We start from the raw sequence: 13,150 nt of genomic DNA, 5'->3' as shown, positions 1-13,150 counted from the left end.
AGATTTTTTCCTCTAAAATTTCGTGTCAACATAAATCTGGAACTCTGGTATTGTAATATTGGGTTTGTACTCAAATAGAACGTCCTCATATGATATTGTTGTTCCAATCCTCTTTTTGTCATGGTTTAAAAAGATGTAACAGTGCCAAAAAACTAAAATCTTTATTAGTTGCATTATCAAATGTAGGTTTGCAGCGATTACTTAGTATTAAGCAGCTGTAAGTTCCAATCACATGAAATGTTTCATTATTAACATCCCTCACAACATTATGGGTGTCTTTACGACTTTGGCGGTCACAGGACTGCCATGTTGGCAGTGGCAGTCAAACCGCCAAACAGGCTGGCGGATAAGACCGTCAAATTATGACCATGGCAGTACTTCCAACAGAATACAGCCAAACCACAGCCGGCACCACCAGTATGGTCAGGCCGCCATTGATGACGGTAGCAGGCCGGTGGAGACCGTGTTTCTGTCAAACAGATTACGAGGCTGCACACCACCAAAGGTTTCCGCTGCGGTCACATCACTATGGTAACCCAGGCAGAAACCAACTTTATAAAATGGGACTCTCACCTTCAGGAAGCCATACTTGTTTGGCTCCATAATGGAACCTTATCCACACATCTTCATGCTGCTCACCCAGCAAACTTTGGAACCAGCGACAACAACAACCACTGCAACCGTGAGTACACACACGTATCTGTCACTGTTGTAAATATAAAAGTACCTACGCACACATAACATACAATTCGGGAACGGGTGGTAAGGGTGACACACACATAACCCCAACACGAACACTCACACACAGCCACATACACACCCACACATACATAGTATGCACAATACGGCCATCACACACACACACGTCAAAAACCCACACCAATCCCCAGATACACAGCACCGGCACAGTCACACCCAGTAACACACACCACCATCAAACGACGCAACTACACCACAATTGCAACATCTGCAAAGCATTGGCAAGCACCCACAATAAACACTACTCATTGACAAATCATACATACAATACAACATACCAACACCAGGGAACAAACACACGCATTCACACATCCAAAAAACGCAGCATACGACATACCCTGCAAACACACATCACAACGTATCTGACATACCATTCTCCACACACACTCATGCACACAGTCCAACCACACAAAGGCACATAACACTGCAACTAACACGTCAACACAAACACCACTCAATACCAACATAACAACATGTCCCCAACATACACATGGCCATTACACAACACACATCCATCACTGGGAGAGAAATGCTTTGCACACAACCACACATGCTGCCCAGACAAAACAGGTAGCACAGCCACCAGTGACACACACATGTTCACACACAATGTCAGCCAAGACCAAAACTGCCCTAAGTAAAGAAATGTAGGACAAAGGAATAACACTGAAACCAACAACAGGTTGGTCCAAATATATATTTCTTGTAAATAAATAATTATAATGTCCAATAAATTAACATGCAACATGCACACAAAGCACATGTGTGTGCCCCAACTTGACTCCTAACTGTTATGTAACATCCACAGGTAGGAGCATCAAGGGGGCAGGCAGGCACCTCAGGCATTGGGGGGCTGAAGTGAAGGAGTTTGGGTTTTGGATTGGGAGGGGGACCTTTGGGTTTTGGTTTTGGAGGGGGGCTTAAATCAAGGCTTAGGGGAGAGTTGGGAACTCTTGGGAGGGGTTGACTTTTTGTTCAAGGGAGGGACATGGATACTCTCAGGAGGGGCAGGGAAGATCTTTGAGGTCGAAGGGCCGGACTTGGGGAGGGATACAGAATGTTTAGGGGTATCACAGGGTAGGAGAGAAATAGAGAAAATGGCAAACACCAAGATGAAAGCTTTCTTTGACAAACGGGAATGGTCATGGCAAAAAGGTTTGGGTGTGGAGGGAGAGAGAGTGGTTGTCTGAGGTGTTGTGGATGTCTTGGGTGCATGTGTATGCAAGGTATGCTTGTGGGTGGTGGGTGTCTGTGGGTGGGTGAGTGTGGGTGTTTATGTGTCTTGGGAGGAGGAGGGTGGAAGTGCTGGGAGATGCTGTGATGAATGGGTGACTGTTGGAGTGGTGACTGCAGGTATGGTCGATGTGTTGCATATAGGTGTGTCTGTAGTTGTGATGTGGTGACTAGGGTGGACATCTCAGGGTCTGCTGTTGTGCTGTCTGTGGGTAAGATAGGTCTAGTGGCTAGATCAGTGAATGTTGGTGTGGTGTCTGCAGGCATGTCAGGTGCTGTGTCTGTGAGGCTGAGGGTGATGAGGTGTCAGGGCAGGTTGTGACTGTTGATGTGTCTACAGGTGTATGTTGCTTTTGTGCATGCTGGTGGTGTGTCCTGTGGAGCTTGTGTTTGTCTAAGTAACCTTTGGATGTTGAGGTGGATGCATGCTTGTCTGTCTGTGTGCTTTGGCTGGGGTGGGGAGGAGGGGTTTGGGATTGGGAAGAGGAAGGTGGAAGGGGCCAAAGACAAAGGGTGACTGGCTGCCATCAGTGTGGAGGCCAGAGCCTGAAAGGATCGCTGTAGGCCTGCCAGTGCACTGTGAATGCCCTTCAGGAATGCATTACTCTGTTGGACTTAAGTTGCAAGCCCCTGAATGGCATTCACGATGGTTGACTGACTCACATAGATCAACCTCAGGAGGTCAATAGCCTCCTCACCGAGGGCAGCAGGACTGATAGAGGCTTGGGCAGAGATGCCTGCAGCAAAGGAGATGCCCACCCTCTTGGGTGAGTGAGCACGGCCAACTGGGTGGGGAGCTACAGGGAGGGCGGTGGTTGAAAGGGTGGTGGCCGACAATGATGGTGCTGGGGTGGTCCCAGATGGGTCAGCCAGTGCCAGGGAGTGTCCACTGGAGGAAGATTCAGAGGATGATGATGTACATCCTTTCTCCCCATGGCACTCCCCTCACCCTCAGGGCCACTGGGTCTCTCACTGTTGGTGGTCTTAGCACTCCAAGTCCCATGACCGGCAGCATCCCCACTTGACAGTGCCCTGTCTCCTTTGCCTGCGGATGGTGAAGCACACAAACAGAGAGAGAGAGAAGAGAGGGAGGGAGAGAGCGGGAGAGAGGTCAATCACATTCTTCACATACACACATCCCAACATGTACAACTGTGGGTATGCACTTCCTGCCAGGGAAGCCCCAGTAAAAAGCCCTCAAATCCTACATCATGTCAAAATATGATACTTCCAACTACCCCATTTGTAATCTGTCTCACCAACATCATAAGCGAAGTATTTGAGTACTACTTGGCCATCCCATCAAATCACTTGTAACTCTAAGGTATCATTCTCATCATGGCCTAGCTAAAGCAAATATTTCATCCCCATACAGCTCATCACTGTCCATCATCTTATCAATCTAAGGAAATGCAGTTGACAGATAACACCATGTCAGGCCTACTCCAACTCCTCACTTTCCCATTTCATCAACAAACGTCATGTTCCATTAAAGGAAACTCATTTCTCTTCACATATGACACAGTACCTAACCTTCCAATCACATGCCTAGCTGATCCTTCTGTACATAACTGACACAATGGCAACATTCTCTGATGAATACACAACATGTTGCAGTCCCATACAGTAGCCATCACAATTTGTCATTCCATGTCTGGAGAACAGCTTTGTAAATATGTGTACTAACTCTTACAGGGTTTTCTGTAGTCACTATTCACAGACATTGCCAAATACACTATAACTTTGTGTACTGCAACTGGGGGCTACATAGCACACATGATACATCCATAGACAATTATAAAGAGCACAGTTACTACAAAAAAACTATGGACAGCATAAGATTTGCTAGGAGAGCTCATAATATTCCACCTGACATGCTGATTCAGAGCCACGACAGCATGAGTATACCTATATCTGCTGTCCTGACTTGTGATTCCCACTAGCTAACTCCTGACAACACACTGAAAACCAATGTAGACCTGAAGCACACATGCACCTACATGACTGCTATTTTCCTGACAACATACCCCAAAACACCAACAGGTGTATGTGAAATGGAAGTCCAGCTAAACCATTAAAACAGGCTAATGTGAGGTGAGCCAAAAACAAACCTGACCAAGCATCCCAGATCAGGTAAGGTAAGTGTAGCAAAGAATAGCCTACTCTACATGATCAGCCACCATGAATTCATTGCGACATGATGTTGGCAGGAAATACCATATATAGGACTCTTATATGTATGGCATTGGCATACTTAGCATGGAAAATGCACATGGTCAGAGGGTAAAATAGTCTAGCAACTTACCTTCTCTACAACAAAGGCATTGGGATACAAGTTATTTGTCCACATGTCAATGTAATTCCAAACAATGTTAGGGATCAACATGAGTCCCCCATTGTTGGATGTTGATTCTTTACAAACTTCACATACCCCATTGTATGATTATGACATGACAATGGGGACACCTCCTCAAACCTCACAGGGACAGTTTTATATTGGCCATACCAATTGCCTGCAACGGATGTCAGCCTCACAGGAAGTCTACAACTGTTTCAGGACACAGGATAACTAGGCCCTGTAACTAATATATCAGGCCCAATGTTGCAGCATACAGACATATATATATGGCTGGGTAGAGTCACATGTGCATCTCCACATGCAGTCATAAATTTTGCTGGACACAGGTGATCAACATGTCTTCATGCACAACCCAAAGGCCAGATCTCTTTTTTATATTGGCATTGTTACCATGATTGATATAGGCACCATGTATTCCAAGTAGTCAAAATACCTGTAGCACCTACTGCATTGTCACGGCTGCTACACTGAGACAGACAGCACACACCAAATTGTCAGAGGAAAGTACATGAATTCAGTCAGTACTTACCCCCTTGTGGCTGCTATGCTGAACTCAAATGCCCATCCACCTCAGGGTAGGCTACTGCCAAAATGTGGGCTATTACAGGGATCAGTGGCTGACCATATAGCTGTCCATACAGGGGCAAAGACCTCCTCCTCTAGCTTTTCCAGTTCTTCAGTGGTGAAAGTAGGGGCCCTATCACCTGCAGGGCACAGCATGATAGCTCCCAGTGGCAGTACACAGCAGCTCACGTCATGGAGGCCTAGCTGGCAGCAGTGTGAGGAGTCAAGTGAGCAATATTGAGAAGATGGCGGTCACGGCCGTCACGTACATGACCGTCACCGCCGACAGACATCGCTATTGGCCCAAATCCGCCAAAGGCAGCAGTGTCTTCCAATGGCAAGTTACACTGCGGTTGTGACCGCCATGACTACTTCCTCCGGCGGACATAGGTCACTTCCTCCTGTCCAGTACAGTAGGTCAGGCCCCTACCATTTTGAGAACATTTGATGTATGGAAGTGTTTCCTAATCTGTGTCATTGACTTAACTCCCCATCGTGCTGTACATCTGTACGTACTGCCCTCATGTTTGAGTGACATATTGTGCATATGTGCTGTAAAAGCTGTGTTGTTTGAGGACATGTGGTGATAGCTATGTACACCTACTCAGAGGTTCATATTTGCTGGAAAATGTTGATGAAGTCCAACAATAGGTGAGAATTATGTATAGCAGATTAGTCTTACACACATTGACAGTTACAGTTGTTTCATAAGTTCTATCCTATTGTTATAGTTGGCAATGTGCACCAAGGAGGCTGTAATCGGATGCATAGCTGTGTGCTGTACTGTATATGTCAGATGTAGTAGCTGCCTCTACAGCTATTAGGCTTGAGGAATGTAATTAGCTGTACATGATGTGTGCATTCTGCATTTTACATACTTTGCTTACTTTTTTCACACAGTTATCCTGCCGTGAGGAGAGTAAAGCAATCACCAATGTACCGTCCACTAGGAGACCTGTAGACCATGGAGAAAAGGCATGTCTTTCAGACAAATTGTCTGAATCGTCATACCATCATGGATCTTGGTATTCAGTTGGAGCCAGATCTGATGCCTGGCATTCGCAATCCCTATAGCATACCTATCGTCGTTCCAGTGCTACACTTCCTGGCCGCTAGATCCTTTCAGAATGCAGTGGCTCTAACAGCATGAGCTGAGTTTTCTAAGCACATGTTCAGTCTGATTTTGAAGGATGTACTGTGTGCATTGCTGAAACACCTGGACAGCTACATGAGGTATCCCCACTGAACAGATTTGGCCTACTTTTATGAGATGGGACACATTCCACAGGTGGTAGGAGCCATTGATGGCGCCCATGTAGCCTTGACCCCTCCCAGTGCAAAAAAACAGGTGTATAGGAACAGAAACAAACTACCACTCAATCAACATTCAGATGGTGTGTCTGGCAGACTAGTAAGTGACAAGTCACAGCCATGGTTCTGTGCATGATTACTTCATCATGCGAAACAGCAATGTCCCACTGCTCATGACACGATCGTGCACAGATAAGGCCTGGCTGGTTGGTAAGTTACCATTGAACTGTGTGTTTGCGATTTATTTCTCCTGCCATCACAATGCAGCATGTCACACATACATGTATGTGTTGTTTTCACATTGTGTTCACAGGTGAATGTGGCTATCCAAATGGTCCTTGGCTGTTGACACCAGTGAGGTACCCAACCATGCCAGGGAAAGTCCACTACAATGAGTCCCACAAGAGGAGAAGGTGTGTAGTTGAGTGGTTGTTTGGGCTCCTGAAGGACTTTTGGGCTCCTGAAAGCAAGATTTAGGTGCCTGGACTTAGCTGGAGGATACCCCCTCTAATCGCCCCACAAGGTATGTCAAATAATAGTTGCCTGCTGCATGCTCCACAATCTATCCCTGAGACGTCAGATACCATTTATAGTAGATGAGGGGAAGGCATCTGAACCTGTGGGCGAAATGCTGATATGCCAAGTGAAAAAGAGCCAGAAGAAGATGAAGCAGGTGACTCTAGGACAGATCTCATCAATCAGTACTTCAACTGACACACAGGTATATGAAGTAGACCTATGTTGTAATGTAAGTGTACAACCAGACGTAGATGACTCCTAACACACCTACTTTCTTGCTTCATTTATGGGGTTGGAATGAGCTCCACTACCTATGAGTGAGTTGTGAATGCAGACTGAAAGCTTGCATTGTGTACGGGACAAATTGTTCTGCCTTCTCATGTATTTTTACAGCAGATGCTAACTTACACTTCTGGAAAGGACTTCTCAGATGTGAGGTATGTTTTGTGCAATGTCCTATCATTTTTCCCTTTCACTCACAGATTTCCCCAGATCCTGTTTGGATCTGCAACCTTGGTTTGAGGTATACTGTCAGAAGCAAATGGGAATTGCTGACAGACATGAGAAGTGTACATGAAAGATACCTGGTGATTTGTTTAATTGGGGTTCCACCTTGATTGTTAAACTGTCATAAAACTGGTGTGGAAAATGCTTTACCCATTTCTTTCACCTGTGGGGTACAGGAGGATGTCAAATAGTAAATTATGTATCTAGAGAAGTGTATGGCACATGTGTAAAGGTTGGATCATGGCCTCTCGCCTCACAATGGGCCGGAGTACTTTGTGATTGCCATTGGACCTAGCTGTAATATTGTTCTTATTTTGTGGTGCAAGGTTCATGTCACTGTAGAGTGACAATCCCACAGGTATGGGCCAATGTTAGTGTATGGTTTCAAAACTGAGTACCTCAGTTATAATCTTTGTATGTTCCATGGGATATGTGATTTAGAAACTGTGGTAAGGGTATGTGAAGAGCCTATATATACCAGGTGATACAGAGGACCTATCAGTGTGTCTCTGCTTTGTAGGTAGATTACCATTAGCCTGACTTTTGTATCCTGTGTATTTGCATTGTATAACACCATTGTGTACATCCTGATGGTACTCTGAGTCATGCTCTATGTGCTGATTGCAATATTAACTATAAATTTGTGAAGAACTGGATTTCAACCTCTTGACATCTGTCCTGTTACATTTCTGTTGTAATGAGTCTACGTCTGATAGAGTCCCTTTTTGATATCAATTACAATGGCTGTCCAGTACATGGGGGGCATGACCACACCAGAGCTGGCATGCATAACTTTTGTACATGGATTATAAAGGACACATACATAGGACTTGTGTTTAACAGTGATTTATTGTGCATATCAAAAGGAAAACTGTAACAATGATACTAATATAAATGAACATAACAGTGATGGATGGAGTCATGGTGAATGATTTCATCAGGGTAGCTGCTACACTAGTAAATAACACAAGTACAGTGTCCTTGTACCATGTGAAAATGGAGTTTCAGAACAGTCAACATAGTGTATCTGTGGCACACAAGGGGGACTAATCAGGTGAGGTTTACTTCCTGTCAGTGAGCTTAGTCTTGGCATCTGCTCCTGCTGGATGTCTGGGTAGACGTCCATGTTTGCGGGGGTGTGGGTCTTCCCCTGGCAAGGCATCCATTCCACTAGCAGCTGCAGATGGTGAAGGGGAAGATGCTACATTGCTAGTGGAAGGGGACAGATGTTGTGTTGAGTAACTAATCAGGGTGGTATTGATGTCCCTCAGCACCCCTGCAGTGGTAGTGTTAAAGCAGATATGCTAATTAAGAGAATTATTAATGATGTATATATGTTTACTAATGATAAATGCGTAGAGAAATTAATCATAGATAAAAATGATGTGTACGTTTGAAAATGTACCCTCGGGGTGTGATCACCATGTGTACTAAAATGACTGAAACTGTATGAAATAATGAAAATATATGAGAAAAATGTAGTAATATGTCATAGTGAGATGTATAACCTATGTTTTGCATTAATTTGTAGTGCTACGTTAGCTGAACTAAAGGCCTAGTTTCCTTGGACCTCGCACACTCGAAGATTTGAAATATTGAACACTTTGCAAAGGACTGGAAGAACGCACTGACCATGACCCTCTCAATGTTAAAGTTACTTAGCCAGAATTTTCTGCAATGTACTGGTGGACAGGAGATGATGAAGACAATATAATACAATTATGTGTAGAGCAAGCTAAATGTATTTTCCCAAGACTTGAGAAATAGAAGCACTGACTGAAGTGGGATATGCAACAATTTCGATACCTGATGAGCCGGATGAGAACATCGCATGAAGAACCAATCCACATCTTGTAAACAGACTTGTATGAAAATTGGTAGATTCAATAAACAAATACTGTATGTTAAAGTCATATCTGTTGACTGACTAACCAATTAGCAATTAGGGAGATGGACTGGGAGACCCTAATAAAAAGTCATGACAAGGGGCAGAAAGAGAGAGATGATGTGAGAGTTGCGGGGAGAGAATTGATGACATCAGAAGACACTGTCTGAGGTGCTGATATTGGGCTCATAATCCATGAGCCTGATCCGTGGCTGACTAATTGATGACCTGAAGACGAAGACTGACTTGTTGCTGATCCATCCTTGATATGTAGATATGAAAATGTGACTGATGATTTTTATGCCTTTTCTTCTAGGTACCAACTGCGCTGTTTATAGAAATTCTCTTAGATATATTTTTTCAAATGAATGTTTTCTCTAAAAGGTTTTTCGCATGGAGACCCACATACTGATGCTAATCTTGGTTAGGTAGGCTGTTAAGGGTGATGTTGACAGTGACAAATGACTGAGGAACTTATTTGCTGAACTTCACTATTATTGCTGGTATTCCTAGTTTATGGAATTGCATTGTCGCATATGCTTCATTCAAGAGGTGATTTCTTCTATTAATGAATTAATAAATTGATTGGTTTGATTGAAGATTGAACTATTGGATGATTTAGAATTGTAATCAATAGGGAAATAAAGTTGTTTTACTCATTCCTGAGTTGTAGTTATTCATGAGTAGATGGTTTTAAACTGTTTTTCATAGAATGTTTCTTAGTTATTAATGTTAGTTGTTGGTTTAGTAGTCACTGCATGACTAGGATACTCCATGTGATTCAAAAGGTTCATCGACCTATACACGTCTGCTTGTAAGTTTACTTACTAAGGACAAGGTGCGCTAACAGTAGCCATGTGGGCATTTTGTGCCTGATATTGCTGCATGACTTCCTGCTGTTGGTCCCTTTGTAGCCTTTGATTTTCCCCCAACATAGTGATGATTTTACCCATCCTGTCTTGGGAACTTTGGTAGGCTCCCAAGACTTGGGAGATTGTTTTTTGGTCAGTTGTGTCCCTTTGAGGGCCCATCCTCAGGACCTCACCATCCCACCCATGCACCTTATCCCCAGGTGCCTGTGCCCAACCAGTGGTTGCAGGTCCTTCATTGTCAGGGATTGCAGGGTTAGACTTAGGTACCTGTACTGTGGGGCACACAATAGATCATACAGTCCTTGAGACACAGGTTTTGGGGTGAATGGTTGCCTGTGATGTTGATGCAACAGGGTTGATAGGAGTTGATATGGGCAGAGTGAGGCTGAGAGCCGTTGACTGACAGGTGTCCCAGGTGAGCTAGGTTGTTTGTCAGTGTCCAGACATCCAAAGTTGTTGTCTTCACTGGGGCCTTCATCCTGAAGGGGGACTGACAGTCTCAGATATCCTCTCCTTGGTGGCAATGGCAAGGTTACCTGTGGAGAGAGTGCGACACAGAGTTCAGGTTAAAATGTGTGTTTTGTTGCATTTGTGTGAGATGCAGACAGTGGCTGAACATGATTCCCTGCAATGACATTGACAGCTGCTGTACAGCATACCCTTGTTGTACATACAACTTTGTGATTTGATTTCCATACTCCATGTTCAGAGTTGTTGTACTAGGTTGGTACAGATTGCACTGTATATGTGACATGATGTTGTCTGATTATTGACATGACTGTTCACCTTTGATACCTAGTGAATAGTCAGGCTTGCTAGATGCCACACATTAAAGCTGCACAATGCACAATGGTGTCCTAGTGGGAACATAGTATGTGAGTATGCAAGGGAAATTGTCCTGTATCTAGATGTTGTGCATGGGCATCGACTCAGCCATCTGACATTTCAACCTAGGTCAGTCTATTTCTGGCTTGGCATGTTTGATCTGTGGCCATTAGGAATGGTCACTCAGCTGTAGGAGTGTTTTGCTTTGGTTGCTATTGTGTTTTAGTTCAACACTGCTCAGCAGATATTTCTTTCCACACTTCTTTCAAATCAGTTTTCTCAGCTTTAGTGATATATGAAGTCACATAATGGGCTACAACAGTTGAATTATCAGCAACAGATTGTGAACGGGGATATTATTAGCATTTCACATATGCAGCATTAAATGGTTGTTTTCATTTATTCACTGTGATGTGTGTCTTCTTTTTAAATTCAGTGTGTTTTTATAGAACTTGACTTTAACAACATGCATAACAGAAGACATAAGATTGGTGACTCTTTATTTGAAATTGGGCATGAGAAACCAAAACAACATTCTGTGTACTGATTCAATTTGTTTTCATGTTTTTGAAAACAGTATTTTCTGCATTTGTGACTTTGAAATTTAAAAACGTGTTCAAACTGTTTTTTGATTGTTCCTTTTCTTTATTTGGGATGTCACAGGTAACATATTGCTTAATAAACTGAAGAACAGTTTAATTGGAGTCATGTACAAATTTGGGGAGCATTTTTTATCCATAACAGCATATGAATATGAGGTGCACCTCTCGCTTGGTACTCCCTTCTCCGTTAGAAATCAAAAACCTCTAATAGGGGACTTTTCTTTTTATTTGTCATAAACTTAAGCATAGTTTGGAATTTGTGGTTAAAAAATCTGCAAACGCTGGCTAGACCTAAAGAACTTAATTTACCAGGTGTTTTAAATGCAACATCCGTCAGATTATTATTAGCTTCGAGTACGAAACTGTATAAATCATTCCATAGGTATTCTACGCAACTGAAAGTAAGAAACTAAGAAGATGGTCCCAAATTCCTCAACATTCAGTTAAGTTCTCCATGTCTTTGGAACCAATATTAATGTGTGTTTCACTGACATTCCACAATATTTCTTAAATTATATTCCAAGTTTCTGGCATTGCTTTTAACCTTTTTTAGAGAATCTTTAGCTGTTAAATTACTAAAACATGTCCAGTTTGCATCGCACACGCAACAGCATAAAAGGTAATGGGTAATTCGCTTTCATATAATAAAGTAAAAATGTAAGGCATGTTTTGGAGGGTGTAGGGGAGGGAGTCGGGGTGGGGGTGGGAGGTGGGGGAGACCCCTATCAGTGCCAGGGAATTAATTCCCTGGCACTGATAGTGCTTACCGCCATGGATTTCACGGCGGTTCCTACTGCTGGAAATCCACGGCGGTAAGCCGGGTCAAAATACCGGCGGTGGTATTGTGACGGCCGCCGGGCTGGAGACCCAGGTCTCCAGCCCAGCGGTCGTCTCCTCCCTGGCGGCCGGAACGGAGAAGCGGCGGATGACCATGGCGGTAACCGCCATGGTCATAATACTAAAAAAAAGACCACCAGCCTGTTGGCGGTCCTACCGCCGCTTTAACACCGTCCGCCAGGGTTGTAATGACCCCCATAGTCTTGTGCAACGATATTCCAATGAAGAAAGTGGAGTAGAACGATCATGATATCACCCTTCTTTTCCAATTAGAAATATAATTAGATAACATCAAGCCTCAAAGCTTTTTTTCACAGATACTAACGGGATCTCCTTTAGCATTTTTGCTCTGATAGAGTTCTAAGGCATCACGTATTCATTCTTTAAATTGTAGTGAGTGCACTCTATAGTGGTCTTATGTTCTTTAAAAATGTTCTAAAACTGGCCAACATTAGCTACATCTGTAAATAGTAGGTCAGTGCTATCATTGGAGTCATTCATTTTAAAACTTTGGTAGTGTATGTTATTTTTAACATGTAGGAAATAGCATCTTTTATTTTAGAAATGCTTATTAATTCTTGTCAATTATTTTCACCTTTTGTTGGCACACTATTAAATAGCACAAATAAAGGTTCTCCTAATTTGTGTCCTACTCCCACAGTTTCAATGTTTTTTTTTTCTAATGGTAGAAAAACAACCTTTCTTTTAGTGCACACACTAATGCTTGAAAGGTCCCAGATTTAGGTTGCATTCTAATAATTGTTTGAAATTAATGTAAAGTTTGAATTATTATACTTTCACGCAAATTGAAATGTAGTAATTCTGAAGGTATAGGGTAACTCTCCAAATGATTGTAAGTTGCACATCAAGGCATATA

The sequence above is a fragment of the Pleurodeles waltl genome, chromosome 2_1 (assembly GCF_031143425.1).
Source record: "Pleurodeles waltl isolate 20211129_DDA chromosome 2_1, aPleWal1.hap1.20221129, whole genome shotgun sequence".
Lineage (NCBI taxonomy): Eukaryota > Metazoa > Chordata > Amphibia > Caudata > Salamandridae > Pleurodeles > Pleurodeles waltl.
This window is presented reverse-complemented; position numbering follows the sequence as displayed.